The 17,914-nt window shown below is 42.6% G+C and overlaps 1 protein-coding gene across 3 annotated transcripts in view; it reads left to right on the top strand.

The window, feature by feature from the left end:
- The window catches only part of dlgap1b (discs, large (Drosophila) homolog-associated protein 1b), a 138,800-nt gene that overhangs the window by 35,195 nt on the left and 85,691 nt on the right, over positions 1–17,914 (top strand). For all 3 annotated transcript variants that reach the window (XM_036521490.1, XM_036521491.1, XM_036521492.1), the window contains exon 3: positions 14,394–14,478. The gene's annotated coding sequence lies outside the window, so the exon portion shown is untranslated. The remainder of the gene's footprint in view (positions 1–14,393; positions 14,479–17,914) is intronic.

Here is a 17,914-nt window from a genome sequence, read left to right on the forward strand (position 1 = left end):
GAGCAGATCAGGGAGCATACCTGTCAGACCAGAAAATCTCACACTAGGGAGACCAGATCTAAAAAAATAAATAAATGGATAAAAATAAATAAATACAATGTTGTGAAAAGACCATCGAGACCCCTCGTAATCTTGTCTATTCTACAAGGGACAAGCGTGGAATTAAGTGTGATTTTTTTTTTCTTTTTTATACCATGCTGTCACTTTATCACTTATAAAATACAGCTTTTCTCCTCATGAATGCAATATTCTACAACATTAGAACAGTTGTACATAATACCAGTACATTTTTTTTCATTCTGTTACTGATTTTAAATGTAATCAATGAGAGCTGGAAACCTGATGTTTAGTGTCAGGGAATTAAAAAAAAAAAAAAACTTTAACTTTGTTTGAGAGCATATTGGTTGCTTAATACAGTGAGATGACTTTGGCTGAAATAATTCAGCATATTTAAAACTAAGTACTACTGCTTAATTTGTAATGTGCTCTGATGATTTATTTTTAATACAATCATTGTCAATAATTAATGGCTATATTCCTGCCCTTGTCAATGCAATTATTTAGAAGAGTGACAGCAAAGCAACGCAGGTTAGCAAAGCAACATGAAAACCTTTACAAAACTATGTAATCTTGTCTTAATGAAGACTTTGAGAATGGTGGGAAATGCTCTGCATGCCTATGAGCTGCCTGTAAAAATGTGGAATAAGTCTGCGGCTCTGGGGTACTTCATGAAATGTGGGAGATAAGAGGGAGTGCTTACAACTCCATCTGCAGCGGATGGAGATCACAGCCTCTGCGGGCTCTTATTCATTTACCAGTTGATTGAGGCCCAAATTTTCTCACCATTTCCCCTTTTATCTTTAGAAATCCCTTATGACCCCCAGCTTTCTGTTTGCACAAGCCTTGATTGGCTCAGGATGGTCACCATTGTGCTGAGCTGCTGGCACTGTGAAATGTTGGTCGGCCAGACTGAAGGACCGCATCACTGAGCGTGTAGCTTTGACCTCTCTTTTTTAAGGGCTTAGGCTCCACTTTAAAATCTTAAGATTTCTTTGTTTGCATATTTTTTTAGTTCATCATCTCATCATGTTGTCTTCTTACTGATGTTCTTAATTTGTGAGCGTTCGCCTTCAGTAAGGTCTGTCTCTTGATGTACTCGTGCTTGTGAGTTACAGCGGTGAATGCCACACGCTTCAGCGTTACTGCTGACAGCATCGTTGCTTTGTTTGATCTTTGCAGTGCCAATGTGTAATGTTTATTGTGTTAAGAAGGCAGTGGGGTGGGCCATCTCGGCTGATGCTTCTGAAAATGTCTCAATTCAAAACATAAAATCTAATTAGCTGTCTCTCAGCCTCCTCAGTCTCATGTAATTACACACACTGCTGTTTCGACCCTGTCTGTCGTAATAATCTCTGTGGGACCAGTCCTGCGCATTTTGTTCCAATTATCATGTTGTCACAAAACAAAGGCTATTGGTAAAGCTAGATCATGTGAATTGCACGCCTGTTGTCTTTCCAAGTTGCTCGGCGGAGATATTTAGATGGCCTCAGGAGGCTTCAAACGCTTGAGTCATGATGATCGTATTGGATATTAGTACCAAGGTTAGACAAGATAAGACAGTAAGACATCGATTTAAAGTGTCTTACATTCTGCTAATGAACAAAAAAACACGGGTTTGGGTTGCCTGTAAAAAAGGTTAACAGTGGCACAATAAATAAAGAGACAATAAATAAAAACTATTCACTGTATGTATACAGTTATTAGTGTATATACAGAACATGGTCTGCCATTTATATTTTTAAAAGGCTTAATATCAGCCATACTGCTGTAGTTTTAGGCCCTGATTTAGGCTGACAGGCCCCCATCAGAGTCTTTAAATGAGTCCCTAAAGCAGAGAACAAGTGTGCGTGCTGACTGTTTCTCATCTTCAGGCTATATATAGAAACTAGTTTTCCGAGGGGAATGGGTAGCATGGCTCTACATAGGTAGTACAGTAATATTGTATGGCTAGCCACAGCTGAGATACACCTGGAGTAGAGGCAGGAGGAACATTCTCAAATCGTATTCGAGCCAAGGGGCATGGGAATTTCATCACGCCACGGACGGCCATTTCCTCTATCGCACCGGGTGAGAGATGTGGGAAGCTGATTGGTCCTGGAATCTTGTTATGTGCTTTCTGGTGGGCTAATAAGGGCCAGGTCTCTGATCTAAGTGGTCTGGTCCTTCTGCGCAGGACTCTTTGAGTGGAAAATGCTGATAACAGCACGCGTGCAGCACCACCTAAGCTCTTGATATCCTGGTTACTTTTGAACCCGGTGATCCTTTGGGGTTAACACATCAGCATTTTGCATACTTGAATCTAGCTAACAGGTTTTTTTTTTGCACTGTTCACAAATAAATTTGGTTTACACTTTTGCACTTTATTTCATGAGCAGGACTGTTTATGCAGATGAGCAAAATACAGTATTGTCTCACATTATCAGTTGCTATTTTTCTTTGCTCTATGTCCTCACATCCCTTTTTGGACTGGATACACCATGCAATACATAATGTAAACCTCTGTGTGAAAACACAAAATATGAGCAGTCTTGTATATTTGACTCCTTGCACAGGAGTTACATTAGAATTCACATTAGAATAATGAATAATAAAACATGCGGCACTCTACAAAGATAACTTATAAAAAGTTTCAATTGCCCTGTATCTCCTATGAATCAAAATCAAGTCCAGTCCAGTTAATGCAACTGTCACAGTTTGGAAATGTACCTTACTTTCTGTTGGATGATAAATTAATCTGGTAATATATCTCCAGAATGCACACAGATTATTATGTTGAGCTGTAGCAGAGTAATCAATGTAAGAGTGTTGCAAACTCATTAGCAGAGTGTAATGAAGAAATATAGACCCACTTATGATGCAAATTAGAGTCACCTGATTGGCTGCGCAGAGGTGTGTGTTCTTGTTATTACTGGTAGGACACTGCATCAACGGGGATCGCTTTCAAATTAATGTAGGGGATCATCACCTCCATAGTGGGCAGTGGAGAAAAACATGCCACATAGCCCATAATATTTATCACTTACAGTGGCTGACAGATCACGGTGTCATTTTAATGGTTAAATAAATAAATGAAAAAGAAGCCCTGTGGTTGCAATGATCCAATAAAAATGAAATACTCTCAGAATGTTTTCTTTTCTAACTCATAGTGCAAGGGAAATGAGTCATTCTTGTTAATGATAATCTAAATTAAGTGGACAATATGTGATACTGGGAAAAAAGGACACTATATATTACTTTTTTGCAGCTGTTTCAGGGGTGCTGTCGAGGCTGAAATTTATGCTCTGTACTAAACAGGCTGATGCTAACACTTCCAGGCAAGCGAGTACAGAGAGTGGCACATCATTTCCATCTTATTTTCTACTTGGGCTGCTGACAGAATTCATGGTAAAGTGCTGTAACAAGATGGTGAAAAGGTGTGATGGAGAGAGTGGAGCTGGAAAGCGTCTCCCCTCAGACACTCATGTCTGTCGAAAATGTAAATATGGTCTTCAAAGACGCATGAAAGAAATGTGTCATAAAAATAAACTAACTGCGTTTATTCTGGGTCTCTTATGACATAAATGATCAAACCCATTATCCTATCTATAGAGGTGAAATACCAAGGGTCTGTTTTTTTTTTTTCAACTTCAATATCTCATGTGTCCTCCATTTGCAGCTACGGTAGCAGTGTTTACACCCATCGCACCCTTGGCATTACATGTGAGTTTATTTCTCTCTGGGAAATCCTGTTCAACTCAGTGAGAAGTGCTGCAGGTGCTGGTCTGTTGGGGTCGTGTCAGGTGAACAGGAGGACCATTCCATCACACGCATGTTGTTCTGTGCCACGTGACACGCTGCCTGGTTCGTCATGCATAAATGTCAGGGAATTACTTTGTTCAAAGTAGGAGCAGTGCATGGGGTGAGAACATTGTCTCTACAGCATTGCACAGCCAAGGAGCCGTGAAGAAACTGTAATCTCCATCCGTACTTGGGTACTTTCCATAATGTCCCACCTCCGTCTTACAAGAGCTGCAAGGTACAGTTTGGTACTACACCCTTGTCTCTGCAAGGACAGATTGAACTTGTGACTTGTTACTGAGCACAACATTTAGCCAGTTCATTTTTGGCCGAAGCATTGCCCTGTGCTGGTTGTTCTGCTCGGCTCTGATATATTAATCCTGAGCTGCTGTTTGACTGGCTGATATGGCCATGGTGATGCCCATGTGTCTGCTCTGCGCTTTGGGATGCAGGACAGTGTTGATCCTGGATGTGCCTCAGTTTAATATTCAGATTTTATGTAGTGGAGGTGACCCATATGAGTATATCACAGCTGGAGTCATGATATTGTCAACCATTGCACACCAGATTCTGAGCACTCTGAGCTAATTCTGCCCTCAGCAGTTCAATGGTAGCTTCTTCTACTCTTGCACTGTTGTATTTTTTCTAGCTATAATTAGTGCAGTTGTTAAAGCCAAATTTATTTCTTAAGTGTATAAATATATTCTAGCATACACAAAAATAAATAGAGGGTTGATATTGCTGTGGCCCTTTGGTCCACTCAAAGCATATTTGATGATAGATATTAGCGTTATAGAGTATTTGAGTAATGTGCAATTTGGTCCCCAATTTTCCTGTTACTTGAGAACATTGCTACATCTCAAACAGGCTAGATATTTTCCACAATGGGCCGAGAGTGCAGCCGTAATGTTTTCAAGTGACAGTTTTCTTAAACGATGAAATCAAGCAATGTTTCGACCAGTGGGGTCCTTGTCAGGCCATGAACTGCTTCGTGAGGATAGCAGGACTGGAGGAAGTGAGGCAGGGAATGCGGAGGCGGGCGGCAGTCATGGCGCAAACCAGGCATCATGAGTCATGGACACATATTTTTGGGGGGGTGGGGGCTTTTCATGGGTGCATCAGCAATGAAACACAGGAAGAATGTTGCGCAGGAGGATGGGTGGGGGGTTGGGGGGGCGGGTTATGCAGGAGAGGCTGATGGAACTAGACCAGCTGTTTTCATGACATATGCTGGGTAATCCTTGCTCTTCCCGAAAAACACAATCCTCTCCAAAAGTCAAGTGGCATCTGGTCTAATGGAGTACAGCACCGCTGGGATGTTGGGACACATCAGGTTTTTTTGGTCTTTTTCTGACTGGGTTTAATAACTGCATCATACCACAAAACAAGAAGGGGCCAATAGATAACAAGTCTAATGGTGCTTTTCTGTCACTGCAACAATAGTTAGGCTGCATGTGTCCCTTTGGTCGTATTCCTCTCATCAGTGTTTAATGAGTAGGCATCAACATCATCCCCTTGTGAAGTGCACTGCACGCCATCACAGCACTTTGTTATAACAATGACCTGGAAAAAGATATATATATATATATATATATATATATATATATACCGATGAGCCAAAACATTATGATTACTCACAGGTGAACCGCATAACATTGATCATCTCCAAACAAGGGCACATGTCAAGGTCCGGGTAGATTAAATGGTAAGTGAACAATCAGTTCTCTTGGTCAACGTGTTGGATGCAGGAGAAATGGGCAGGAGTAAAGACCTGAGCGACTTTGACAAGGGCCAAATTGTTATGGCCAGACAACTGGGTCAGATCATCTCTGAAATGTCATGGCTTGTGGGGTGCTTCTGGTCAGCAGTAGTGACTAGTGAGTGCCTACCGACAGTGGACCGAGGAGGGACAAACCACAAACCGGTGACAGGGTGTTGGGCGCCCAAGGCTCATTGATGCGCGAGGGCAACGAAGGCTATCCCGTCGGGGCCGAACTGGCAGAAGGTCTACTGTGGCACAAGTCACAGAAAATTTTAATAATGGGTACGGGAGGAATGTGTCACAACACACAGTGCATGGCACCCTGCTGGGCTGAGTAGCCGCAGACCGGTCAGAGTGCCTATGATGACCCCTATCCACCGCCGAAAGCACCTACAATGGGCGCACAAGCGTCGGACCTGGACCTTGGAGCAGTGGAAGAAGTTCGCCTGGTCCGATGAGTCCCGTTTTCTTTTAGATCACGTGGATGGCTGTGTACGTGTGTGCCGTTAACCTAGGGAACTGATGGCACTGGGATGCACTGTGGGAAGATGACAAGCCGGTGGAGGGAGTGTGATGCTCTGGGCAATGTTCTGCTGGGAAACCCTGGGTCTGGCCATTCATGTGGGCGTCAATTTGACACGTGCCACCTACCTAAACATTGTTGCAGACCAGGTACACCCCTTCATGCCAATGGTATTCCCTGATGGCAGTGGCCTCTTTCAGCAGGATAATGCGCCCTGCCACACTGCACACATTATCTGGGAATGGTTTGAGGAACATGATGAAGTATTGAACGTGTTGCCCTGGCCTCCAAATTCTCCAGATCTCAATCCGATTGAGCATCTGTGGGATGTGCTGGACTGACAAGTCCGATCCACGGCGGCTCCACCTCGCAGCTTACAGGACTTTAAGGATCTGCGGCTAATGTTTTGGTGCCAGATACCACAGGACACCTTCAGGGGTCTTGTAGAGTCCATACCTTGGGGGGGTCAGGGCTGTTTCGGTGGCACACGGAGAACCAACAGCATATTAGGCGGGTGGTCATAATGTTTTGGCTCATACATGTACCACAGTGTAGTCAAAGAAGACTTTTTAAGGTGAACCATGTGGTGCTTGCTCACTCAAAGCAATGAAATGAGCAGTCATCATGTGTCCGCAGCCACATGTGAAGTGAGTGCTGAATGGCTAAAGCCAGATCCTGTGCAGCTAGTCATTACAGCCGTGGTGTGGCTTAATCATAGAACACGTGGCCACCTGTCACATTGTTTTGACCGCTTATGCTTCATATACCTTAGCATACAATTTATTAATTGTTTCTTTTACAGTTTAGACCATTGTCATGAAAAAACAATCAAAATCTGATTGAAAAAAAAATATTTGCAAATTATGGATGGACTGTATGAGTCCTGTGAATGGGAACTGGGCACTGGCAAAGTTCTACCACCAGCACAGGGTGACAGTCAAATGGACACTATAAGCCTTTGTGGTGTGAGGGCTGTTGCCCTGGAGATTGCTTGTGGATAGATGGCTGTGTTATACTATTCACCCCCCTGTCTATTCAGCACTGTCATCCTCTACAGCTACTGACTCTGATGCTAGGGTTTAAACAGCCAGGGTGCTGTGGCATTTGCTTTGTGGAGCTAATAGTCTAAAATCAATGTTTGATTAACTAAGACATCAGGCTCTTTGTTTAATTCCAAGGGCTGCTCTTACATGCACCACCCCATGAATTTTAATTCAAATGTTTATTCCAGCCGAAGTCCTACATATTAAAACATTCAAATGTTAGTGTTTTTTTTATGACCCAGGTCAGTTTAAATCCTGGTGTTTCACAATAACACGCTGATGAGCAAACCAGAGGGCTAAAGTGAACAGGAGCGCTAAAGCGACGATCTCTGACCGTTATTGGAGGAGACCGGAATGGAATCAGGTCCATCGGGGGGGAAAACGCGTTCAAAGCTTGTTTGCGTTCCAGTCAGTCTAGCATCATGCGTGCTGCTGGGGCCTCTCTGAGGTGTTTTGTTTTCGTGTCCGTCCTCGACCTGTTACCTGCTCTAAACCTGGACTCTTGGGTTTCTGTGCTAACCTGAAGGCAAAGAGAAATCTCAACGCCCGTCCCCTTAATCTGCCACCTCACATTAGCATCCGTGGTCATTTATTCTCCAGCTCTGCCTGTGCCGTACATCAAAGCCACCCCACACCCCCCACCCCCGTCTCCCCCTGGGTGTGCACTGTGTGCTTTTTCTCACTACTGGGAAGCTGAAAGTAGTCTGATACCTCCTGCCCGTTTAAGGATCTCACCGGCCGAGGCTGCTAGGAAGAAGGCGATTGAGCTCCTCCATATTCCACGGAGTAATAGATGTCGACTCATACATTATCTCAATCAATTACAGACACCAGGCGCGGGAAGGACCGCAACATGAAAGGTAGCAAATGGCTGACAATTGAATTAGTCTCAGCTCTACGGGCGTCATGACAGGGGTGCAATTCTTTGAACATTAGTGAAAGGGCGCGCGCATTACTTCTCACCTTGTCAGACCCGCTGCATCTGGAGCAAATTACGAATGATTTACCTGCAGGAAGGGGAGGACGAGATCAATGCCTTCCAGGGGCAGCGCGTGTGCGTCCATGTGCAGCACAGCCATGGTGGGAACAGAACACTATGTGTATCGTGTAAGGTTTCGGAAGAATGTATGTTCACTGCCGGTGCATAATCCTTGTGTGTGTTTTATGTGGTTTTTTTATTGATTACACAGCTAGGCTATAGTAATAAAATCACTCTTTAAAACAGGTTCACTTTTCTCCAGCTAGCTGTGAAATATTGGATTGTAAATGTGTCCCAATGCACATACACTCAGAAAGAGTAACTACACCTATCATGAGCTGTAGCCGGCCACATTGTACACGGTGGCTGAACGGAGGATAGAGCCACACTGCCGATTATGTGTGTTAAGGATTATTAAACACAATTGGAATGTGCAGGGAGGTGTGGGTATTCACACTGCTGTTTGAACACAGCGAGGCAAGGCTCCAGCACTGCTGTCAACAAGGCAAAACCTTCCAGGTTAATCACGAAAATGATCATTTGTAAAAAGTTAGAATACAGGCCATTTTTTGAGATGTGAGATTTTTGGCACATACATTCTGACAAATTATTTTGTTTCCTGAAGTTATGTATTTTCCCTAAACATTAACTCCTCACAGGAGGATCTCTGAGCCTCTGTTAATATTTCAGATCAGATTTCTCTGTTAGAATTTCAGATCAGCTTTGCACAAGATGGACAAGTTGTTTATGTTGTTGTTACAAAATCAGCACTGCTTTTTTGCTTTTTCAAAACTGGAAACAAGGCTCTCATATATTCTTATTTCTAAACTATAAATGGATTTTAGATGTAGTGAAGTATGTGTTGACAAAATAAAGCTGAAATTAAGAACAGCCATGGAAGATGACATGTAATAATGGCTTGACCTGATGTTGGAGCAACTGGAAAGTAGAAGCAAAATCTCAGAATATGCGTGAAATGTAACAGTTCAAGAACTGGAGATACCAGCAAATTATTTTGTCAAGGAGCAAAGTGAGTTATGCAACAGATTTTTGAGTGCTCTGATCTTCATTTTTAATAAGAATATCCTGGCTTGAATTGGCAGAGCAAGTGAAATTTAGCCTTCTCATGGATATGGACTCTCTTCCTGAGCCATCACCAGCATTTTCTCTCTACAGCTCCATCAAATGATAGCACTTATGAGCAGGATTCTGTATATTATCATTTCAAGAATTGTGTGAAGAAATGCATGGCCTCAGAATAACACATACAGTACAGTTATTGAGTGGGAAAAGCATTAAAATAGAGTAAGTATGATGGTTGCTGTGATGTTTTTGTGGTTTGCAAATCTGTTAGTGCCCTAATTCATCCAGCAGCTTGCAATTTATTTAGGTTAGCAGTGCTGTAATATTTTTGTTACCATTTGTGATTTGATTATATCACTTTGCAGATGTGGTAAAGGCAAGGCAGTCTTTCAGTTTTATGCAGATAAATACATGAATGCAAATATTTTAAATAATACAATGTGGAGAAACTGTTGGTAATTACAGAGATAACATGACCAAAGTACATGTATGGGATTCAGTGAAGTGTTTATTGCAAGGAAAACACATGCATTATGAAGATCATTATTAAGATCTTTCATGCTTTTGTTGGCTTGAAATGGACATATTTAACAGAGGGATTCACTCAACCAAGCCCTGTTATTCTGTGTTTGGCTTATTGTTTTCTTTATTGCATCCAAGGGGCATTTACATCCCAGTTAAAATAACAAGTGAAGGATTTGTATTGTATATCATGGCTAACTATGTCAGTGCTGTATATGCTGGATTATTTTCAGTGTGTTGGGTCGTGTTGGGATGTACTCGCACGAACCGCGGGCTTGCTGCCTTTCCGGTCACTTAACACAGCGCTCTCCGATTGCCAAGGCAAGTTTGGGGAAACATTTCTCACAAGAACTTTTTTTCCCCCCTGCACAGAGAATTTAATGCAAATGGATGGATTGCTGCATCCACATTAGGCTTACCTGAGCATCTCTACATGAGGCAGAGTTCAGTCAAATCCATGGTTCTAAATTTGTTCCCACAAAGCCAGGGGCCATGACTTCAGAAGGGACATTATAATTTGATTATCTTCCCTTGCGAGATCTAATTTGTGCGTTCTAAGTCAGAATGCCATTTCTGTTCCTCTCCTTTGATAAACGAGAAATTGAGAGATAGAGGGGGTGGAGAGAGAGAGGGGAAAGAGAGAGCTAGAGAGAGGGGGGGAGAGGGAGAAAAAGGAGGTTGAGTGCTGAGGCAGTGACAGGGCTGTCTGTTAACGGAGCAACAAACTGTCCCCAGACCCCTCATAATGCAACTCCTCTCAGCTGCAATGGCTGAAAAGGGAGTGGCTATTACTGAAATTACAACACATATAATACCTTCTAATCACCTGGGAAATCATCCTCATGCTTTTATAATTCATTTGCAGCCATCAACAGCAGTAATGGCAGCTCTGGTTTGTGCTGCTGAGTGTCGGGAAGGAAAACATCTAATGATGAAAGCCGACGGCGCTCATCTGTGCATGTAAATTTGAGCGGAGGCACAGCCAGCATCGTGTCACAGCCTTGGGCCGGGAGAGTCAGTCTGAAACAAAGGCTTCACATGCCGCACGTCATTACCTGCGGCCTCAAACTCAGGAACTGATCAGTCGATGTTGAACATTGCATTGCATGAGTGGGAATTTGATTTATTTTTATATCTCCATCTCCTTTTGGGCTGGCTCCATAAAGCATCCCCGTTCCCTCCCCACAGACTGCATAGGAAGAAATATTCGACTTTATTGAAAGAGAGAGGGGCAGGGGAGGCCATCTCTGTGCTCTGCCCATCCCTCTTCACAAGCTAAACAAAGCCTAAAGCATGTCTGCTACATCTGTGAGGTGCTAAGAGATCTATCTCCCATCCATTCTTTATTAATATGTTTTTTTTTTTTTTTGTTCTGCCGTGGCCGGAAGGGAGAGTGTGTCGAGCAGACACTGCTGTAGGCACACCAGCCTGCTCTGTCTGAAGGCCCAGGTTCATCGTGTGAGATGTTGCCTTTAAACCTGCTGCCATACACCGTTGGCCCTCTCCCGCTGGGTGAGGTATTAATCAGTGTCAGCATATGGATTTCACATTAATTAGATTTGTCCTTGAGGGTCTGTCAGCTCTCACCTAAGATTCCAGTCTTAAAAGGGCTCTTTGAACAAAAAGGTACATCACGCCATGCTCATTACCCGTAGAAAGAGAGAAAAGGTTTTTTTAGGGGAGAGGCGTACAGATTACTGCTGATTTCTCCAGCATCAATGGTCTATTCTTTCCCACTATGTCCATTGCACAGTGCAGTGTCACATTCGGAAACTTGATACAGCTTTTCATTGGATGAGTCAGTCATCTAAGCACAGTTAGCTTCCCTCCTCACAAGACGTCCTTCCACCTCTGCGATATGCTGTGCAATACCACATTTGTCATGCCCTTATATAAGTGCGCATGTTAGCCATGAATCACAGCTGACTTGTGATGTGTACAACTTTATTGCTGAAAGAGCAGGATGCTACAGCTGTGTCCTAATTACGTTTTGCTGTAGGTGCTATCAGCGGCATGTTACTAGTTGTTGAAAAGGTAGCAAATGAGCCTGTGATTGGGACTTTTGTGCCGCTGAAATTGGCTCAGTGGTGTGGCACATGCAGGCAGGGACCTGAAGTCTGATGCTACACTTGATGCCCTAACACAAGGAGTAAAATTGTTATCTTGCATGAATGAAATCATTTGTTTGTCAATTTATAAATGCACACACACACACACACACACACACACACACACACACAATTAGTGACAAAGTGAAACTAATCATAATTCATTAAAAGTGCTGTAGATTGTAGCCTCTGAGGTTTCTGACTTCTGAGCTTATTTCCACAGGAGTGGGTACAGAGCAGTGGTTCTGCATCGAGATTAGAACGGTGGTTGTTTTTCCTGGAATAAAGAGCATGGCTACCTCTCTCTTCCCGCCCTATGAGACCTGAATGCTGATCATTGACGGCCAAGTCCAGCATGCGCACTGTGGATAAGTAAGATAAACAACCTTCAAAACATGCAGTAGAGGAACTTGGAGATGAACAGGGGATGAAGAGAGAACCTGGAACTGTAGCTGCTGCTGTACTGTTCTCCTCAGATGGCTTCTCCCCCTTCTCTGTGCAGCTAGATGGGGCTTCACCTAATTGAGCACTGCATGAAGGACATGATTGGGATGTCATTGCAAACCTGCAATGGAAGGCCCTTTTTGAGCAGCGTGGATAAATCCTCTTTATTTATTTATTTATTTTTTGCAAATAATTCAGTGCTTTTCACAACCGCTGCCTCTTAATCTCCTTTCTCACGCAGCTTGCCTTTTTTTTCATAAGCGGGATCCAATAAGAGAATGGCGACCTGAAACAATCAGGCGAAAAGCGGAGATGTGTGCCGTGCTCAGTTGCCCCGGCCTGGGCATTATCTTCTCAGATCTTTTAAAGAAAATTTAAAGAACTGGGTCAGGCCGAGGCAGCAGCAGGTTGCGATCATTTCATTCGGGGTCAGCCGTCCACTCCCAAGGGAACCTGGAATCGTGGAGATTTACAGTATCCGTGGCCACGGCTAAGAACAGGGGTTGTATTTACACAATGCAAATTAGCACTCTGACTGAACCTCAGTGTACAGTACCTTAAGTTTACAGTAGATGTAGGACTTGTAATCCAGTTGTATTTCCATTGGTCTTGGCCCATGTTGAATGCCAAGGAGCTCAAGAGGACAGGAGTGTGGAATACACGAATGTCATAGTTCTTTCACACATTCATAATGTGATCCTATAACCTTTTATATAAGGCTCACATTTGCATAGAAAATGCCCCATCCTTTCCTTCAGACAGAAGTTTTGCATATTGATAAATTATTCAAAATTCTGCTCCAGAGTGCAACAGAATGCGACCAAGCTGCAAAGACTGAGCGCGCAACGAGGCTGTAAAGATGGAGAAAGTGTTTGACGTTTGTGTCCTGTATGCAGTCAGTAAAATATAATGCAGCCTTTTTAATTGCATTTATCTGATTGCTTGTTTTGCCCTGAGAATATCATGCAATGAAATCACAACAGTGTATTTATCATCTATTTATTTTGCATATATTAATGCGGATAGATGTAATGCACAACTTCCGATAATGTCATTATGCGTTTATTCATTAATTTATTTATTTACTGTTGTGTACGACTGTTTTGTGTAATGCATTCCAGCAGAGTGTGAAATTGAAATTTCCCCCCACAGCAGCTGAGAAAGAGCCTCTTAGAATTCAATAAGAGACTCTCTGCTGAGTTGTCAGATGTTCTGTGGGGAAATTTAATCTCTTTTGTCTGAACTGTGCTCCTTCACACGTTAAGACACGAGCATTTACATCGACATACTTCTATTTGTTTACGACATGAATTTGAAGATCACCCAAAGGATATTGGATAATTAGCATTCTGTTCATATTGGTAGATCCGAAACAAAAGCGCCCTGTTTGCAAAATTGACACTGGTTATTAAAATATTCTTAAAAGTTTCACATTGCAGTCTGCAATGAAAAACAGCAATCGTGTCAGCTCACATGCACCCTATTGAGCACCTGTGAACTATTATTGACCTGTATGACCGACAGTCACCTGTATTCTCTTTGTGACACTGTGAGAGCTTGATTGGGCCACCATCTGTCACCCGATGTCATCCACTCAGTATCAAGGACATTGTTGCCTTGAAACTGTGAAATGGTGGCAACCAAGCGTTATCCCCGCCCCAACTATATGCTCAGCAGTTATATGGAGGTGGATTTCAACAAAAAAGGACTGTCCTTGTCCCATGTGCATTTCCAAGCCAGTAATGTGCCCACAATGTGCTATGAAAATGAAATAGTCATTGTGATTTTGTCATGTTGCGATTCTGCGATCCGGATGCACTCTTCTGCCTGTCTCATGTCATTTTATGATCTCCCCTGAAAGAGCATGTCGGCAGTAACACAAGCCGCGGAGCTGTCTTTGATTTCCCCCAACGAGACTAACTTCGCTGTCCCCATTATCTACTGCAGAATTCATAATGAACGTGCACATGTACATTCGGGATTGACCAATAAAACACCCCTGTTTCACTTTCATATCAAAAATCAAGTCACGGTACTTTTTACCATAAGAAGTTAAATCTAACAGTGTTGTATTGTTGTTTTCTGTTTCTAGTAAAAAGACATCCTTGCTTGGAGGATAACTGACAGGGATTCCAATGCCCCGGAAACAACTGGTCTAAAATGGGACATTAACGTGGGTAAGTTAAACTAACACACAGTGCAGAGACAGTAAGGCTTTTATTCCCTGCATGTGACAGAAATTTATTTTTGCACAATTATATTTCAGCTTGTATATAGACTTGTATGGTTAGTGTTAAGAGACATCTTTTACATGGCTGCCGGGTATAGCATCGCTGCTTGCTGAATTGCCAAAATGTTCTTATAAAATAACTATTACAGACATAATATTATAGGCTGAAGCTGTGATGCATGGCTGGCTGCATAGATGCTGCCATGTTTGAAGATGGAAGCGTGACTTGATGGGCAGTAGGAAAAGCACCCACACCGGGTTTAGGCAAATCAGTACTACTAACAACATTCATAACTATTTAGTACAGAGAGCCAAGTTATTGCTGAGACATTAGAGAGGAGCAAAAAACGCTAATAGAATTGGAAAGGATGCTAAAAGCTTGCTGTTATCAAACAGCCTCACATGCAGGTTTGTATGTCAGGGGAAAATCGGAGGAGCTGCAAAGCTCCCAATGGATAGAGTCCCGCTTTTTTGGCTGAAGCGTGAAGCGAGTGTCCCTTTAACCACAGCAGGGATAGAAAAATTCCAGCTGCGAGAGGATGTGGTTATCTATACAGCTAGGAGTGTGGAGCCTTCATAAAGTTGATAAATGGACCATTTCTCTTCCTCTCTCTCTCTCTGAGAGAGAGAGAAAGAGAGAGAGAGAGAGATAAAAAGAGAAGGGGGGCAGACAGATAGAGAATGAGAGAGAGAGAGAGAGAGACGCTGAATCAGCCATGCCTGTTTTTTTTCGCCAAACCTCTTTGATGATCCTAGCCAGCCGCAATGATTTTTTTTTTTTTTTGTGGTTCAAAACATGTTGAGGAGGAAAGGAAGGCTAGGAGGAGAACGTTTGACTGTGGATGAAAGAGGTGAACTTTGTGTTTGCTCAACCCTGTGTATTTAAACTGTGAGCAAGCTCTGCTCACTGGTAGGGGGGAATCAATTGCTGAAGACCGCCTTCGAATTCTGGAATACGCAAACTCTGGCCTGTTAGTCATGGTGCACTCTTTCCTTCTAGAGGACATGTTACTTAGATATGTGCATTTTCAGACGACCTGCAACTCCACGTTAACGTGATTAGAAACCTTCTCGTCACGTTAACATGGAGTGAGTACCTTTCCTCACTCTTACTGAGGCTCCTTCCCTGACGTCAGGGCCTCACTCTTCCGTGCTAATGCCACACAGAAAGAGAGCGAACCATGCTGAGGGTGTGGAAGATGGTGATTTGCTTTCCTTTCATGTTCCAGCTCATGCGTAGCTCAGGTCAAGGTGAAGAGATGCCGTTTATGGATATTCATGGATTGCATTGTGCTAAACTGTATGAGATCTATAGAATTACTGTATCACAGCATGGTCGACCCCATTCCAGCACGTGATTTAATAAGCCTCAATACTATACTGCGCTTGCCCATTTCCTGGCTGTTAAGGTTAAGCCAGCTCAGGATGTTCAATCTGAAACTGCTGCAGAGAACATATTCTTTTCCCCCTCCCCCAATTTCAGGGGACCTGAATTTTTATTAGTATTTTGGATAAACCCACAGATGTTTAAAAAAGTTTTTTAAAAAATTTTAAAAAATTTTATTGTGCGCAGCAGAGATTCCCTTCACAACTTCACCTTAACTGCATGTTTGACGCTTCAGTTTTAGTTACATTTGTTTTCATGACATTTATTTTTATGACATTATGTTTCTGATGTACTGGTGACAAAGCCAGAGATCATGTGACCTACATACAAATAAATAAACCCAAAACATTAAGCAAAATGCATAGCAAAAATTAATTAAAAATATTTTTTAAAATATGAAAGGGGCATAAGTGGTGCTCTTTCCTTCACAAGCTGTTTCAAAATGGCCAGTTGCATTCCTTTCCTCCAGACTTGTTTTTTTTTCCATATTTTCAATTGAGTTAGGTTTGCTGCTGAATCAGGTTTTCATTTTTGTTATAACAGTTTCTTTACACCTAATGCTGAAATGATACTGTTGTACTTTGTCAGTATTCCCAATTGGACTCCTCTGGTAAATTGCAGATGCACTCTGAGGCATTACTGTGATTTTGCAGTTATCGTTTTATTTTTCCACCATTCCCAGAAGGAGTTGATTAGCAAATCTTTATCTTTAGATCGGCCGTTTAAACATGTATGACATACCATAGCTGAATGTGTAGATTATTGCTTCTCTCTAGTATGGCTAAAAGGGACACAGAGTAGACGGAGAGAGCATTCCTTTGCTACATGCAATATGTTCAAATGCAGAGAGACACACGACAGGTGTTTCAACTTTAACTCAAAACAAAGAAAGATGAAAGTGGCACACTCTATTGCTCTAAGATAGGCTTCAACGTTTTGGCATTTCCTGTGCCTTCATATGGGTATGAAGTCTGTGTCCATGGATTATTGTTACTCTAAAATGGAGTCCAAGAGAGTGTGTGTCCTTGTTAATTTTTTATTAACCTTGTTGACCTTTTCATTCTTTGTTTGATTAACATCAAATATATCTGTCAGTATATCTATTACACATCACATCAGTCCTCTTCCACTCTCCACTGACAGCTGCTGGGGGCATACACACTGACCACTTATTGACAGAACCTCGATTTTGAAGAAATATCCTTAAGCATATCAATAGAAATATTGATTATGCTTAAGGTCACACTGCAGCATGAAACCAACTAGATGCATTATACCACAGCCAAGCTGGTAGGAGTCGCACTGGTGTTACGTGTTCGAAAGCTTTCCAACACCAATCGGAGTCTTATCACAAGGTCCAGGTTGATGAGAATCCCCTCGGTGGATGAACAGAAGCGGCCGTTCAATCAGCTGTAGAGGAGGGCTTTGAAATCTCAGCCAGCCCCCAGGTCAGTTGTCGTTGCGCTGGCTCGGTTGTTATGGCCGTCGAGTAACCTGGGGGCCCTGTGTCAGAGATGTACTGTAATCTGATCCTCGGGTTTGTGGAGCAGGGAGGCAGAGGCTTAAAGCAGCTTTTTGATGGATGCAGAGCCAAACCGAGGGAGGGAGCGGGACGCGTCCACCAGAGAGCTCTGGCTCAAAAGTGGAACAAAAAAAAAAAACATACGCGGCTGTCGACCTCGTAGCCATGACAGCCGCAGAAATGTGTCTGACATGGTGGCTTGTGCCATGTCCTGTTTGACACCCGAGTGGGCAAATATGATTTTTATCTCAGGCTTCACTGTGCTCTTATAGGTTCAGGTGGTATTTTAGGCATTTCATTTGTTTTCATACTGGTAGCTGAATGAAAGTTGGAATGAGCAGAATATTTTAAATGAAAAGGTGCATTAAAAATCCAAGTAGGTAAACTGAACTGTAAAGACATCATTAAAAAAGTCATTCATAAATGCAAGGGATATCTCATGAGTCTGATGTAAACCTACTTTTCATCACCAAA

The sequence above is a fragment of the Megalops cyprinoides genome, chromosome 2 (genome assembly GCF_013368585.1).
Source record: "Megalops cyprinoides isolate fMegCyp1 chromosome 2, fMegCyp1.pri, whole genome shotgun sequence".
NCBI lineage: Eukaryota > Metazoa > Chordata > Actinopteri > Elopiformes > Megalopidae > Megalops > Megalops cyprinoides.